Raw genomic sequence first — 2,448 nt, 5'->3', positions numbered from 1 at the left:
ACCTTATCAATATCTATACATCTATATCTATCTATCCATCTATCTATCTATCTATCTATCTATCTATCTATCTATCTATCTATCTATCTGTCTGTCTATCTATCTATACTGATAGATACTAGTCATTAGCATGATTAGCTCCATTCTCTTCTTTATGACAAGTATACCTGTTAATTTAGCTCTAAATGTCCAATAATCTTGCTTCTTCCCTTGCTCATCTGTATTAAAACCTTTCCCTCCCCAACCTCCTGGAATAGATCAGGACTCCCTTCAATTTCTTTGGAATAATTTTCTTTTGTTTTCCATTGGATCATTTTTATTTGTATGTATGTTTTACATCCTTAGAAAAAGAATCCTAGGATTTTTCCTCCTGTTTGTTTTTGTCTTGCTTCCTCATGGTCCATGATGCCAGCTGAGGTTGTAAGCACAATGATCCCAAACTGACGGGATGGTAGCAGATTATTCTGCCACTTTTCCAGATCTTTCAACTGAACATCAAATCTGGGGCTGATTACACCACACTTGTTTAACCTGCCCGTGAGGTTCACAACAATTTTTCCTGCTCCGTGATCATCAATGATCTCAAATTCGCCAATGTAACCATGCTTCATCATCACAGTTAAGAACCGGAAAATTACTTTAGAGCATGGCCTAATGAGAACCTGGCATTTTCCAAGCTTTTCTGCATTGTTGATGCTTTTGAGAGCATCTGCCAGGAGGTTCATGCATCCCATGGTGCCAGCACTGCAAGATGGTGGAAAGAGCTGGAATAATTTTCTTCCTTGTCTTCAAGGAAAGTCTCCCCTTCACCCATCAACCCCACTTCCACTTCATCTCCCAGTCTCCACTTATTTTTAAGAAACTGCAGCACTTTGAACTAGCCTAACTTTCTCCCTTTGAGGAAATAATTCTTTAGGGAGATTTGTAGAGAAGACAGAAAAATAGAGTGTTTGCTACAACTGGAGAAACTTATATGTGAAAGGGGCTCTGACACAGAAGAATAAGCTTGTTAGGATTAGGAGCTATCAAGACTTCTGTCCTCGAAGCATCCCCTGCCTGCTGGTGTTACGTTGTTTGCTTCACACCAGTGGTATGAGGCTCTTAGGTGTACAAGCTTTTGGAAGTAGCTTTTAAACCAGAAAATTCCTTTTCGTCCCTCAAGATAGAAAAGCAAAAATGTCACTAGGCACCATCGCAGCTAAGCAAAATAAAACAAAACAAAACAGCAAACAAAGACAACAACCAGTAGGTGCCAAAATCAACTATAATAAACATTCCTTTCATTTTCAGGATTCAGGGAAGCAGCTTTGTCCTTGTTTTGGATTACAAGTTTATAGAATACGTATCTGTAAAGAAAAGTTCATCAACTTTCTGCTCATTTGGGGAACTGGGGTTGCATGATGTTTGTCATGGTTTTCTGAAGGGGAGTCTGATAGTACCCTTTTAAAGATGAAGGTTGATGTTTAGGTTTGTACCTAGTTGATTTTGACATTGAAAAATGGGAGCTAAAGAGCAAAAGAAGAAAGAGAAGAAAATCAAAATGATTAATTGTTGTATTGGCATTCAAACCCTGTGCAAAGTAGACCAACTGGGCCTTGGCAGAAATTGTGACTGGGGTCTTTGAATTGAATTAGGGAACAAGCCTTTTAGCCACTCAGATTCAATTTAATATGGATTTAAGCAGAGCAGACTTGGGGGGAGTGTAAAAGGGAATCTGGTGGATAAATACCAACTTCTATCCACCCACTCCCCCATCTAGTCCCTATAAATTTCAGGCTAAACACCCTGTGATCAAAAGTCCCCTAGAAGTACAAACTAATTCAATTTTCAGCTGCCTGCAGAACTGTAACTCCTGCTACCCAGACTTTTCTTTGGATGTTCCCACAAATTTTTTACAGTCTGTGTTTTACCCTATTCAATGTCCATAATGCATGATCTCTCATTATCTGTGCCTGTACTCTGGAATAGTCTGATCCTTATTCCTAGAATGTACTCCCTCCTGTCTTGGAAACTCCTAGACTCCTTTGAAGAAGAGCTTAGGTACCACCTCCTACCTGAGGCCCATCTTTATCCTCCCAGCTTCCAATGTCCCCTTCTCCCAAATTGTTGGGTGGCACTGTAAAGGAAGGTTTTTCTGGACACTGGGCACTTACTCCCTCCTCCTATAAGAATTTGAGGGTAGAGAAGATTCTTTTCAGACCAAAATGATCCGTCCCCTCTGGGCATCATCAGGGTTGTAACTTTCTCTTGGTCCACCTGTCTCCTCTCCCGCCTCCACTGGGAGAAGAGAAACTTGCCTGAATGACCTTAGATCTGAGCAGCTATATCTAACTCTAGTTACTATAAATGTTAGCATATGGGAACATGGTAGCAGGTCTCTATGGAATGACCCCTAAAGGTTAATTCAAACTCACTACACTTATACTTATTACATATCTATAGCTATAG

At 40.1% G+C, this 2,448-nt stretch overlaps 1 pseudogene; it reads right to left on the bottom strand.

Moving 5' to 3' along the window:
• Positions 1–304: 304 nt before the first annotated feature.
• LOC114036858 lies at positions 305–734 on the bottom strand (annotated as a pseudogene).
• Positions 735–2,448: the final 1,714 nt, after the last annotated feature.

This window comes from Vombatus ursinus, unplaced genomic scaffold (assembly GCF_900497805.2).
Source record: "Vombatus ursinus unplaced genomic scaffold, bare-nosed wombat genome assembly UNPS02009994.1, whole genome shotgun sequence".
Classification (NCBI taxonomy): Eukaryota; Metazoa; Chordata; class Mammalia; order Diprotodontia; family Vombatidae; genus Vombatus; species Vombatus ursinus.
The sequence above is the reverse complement of the archived record's forward strand: the minus strand, read 5'-3'. Positions and strand labels throughout refer to the sequence as shown.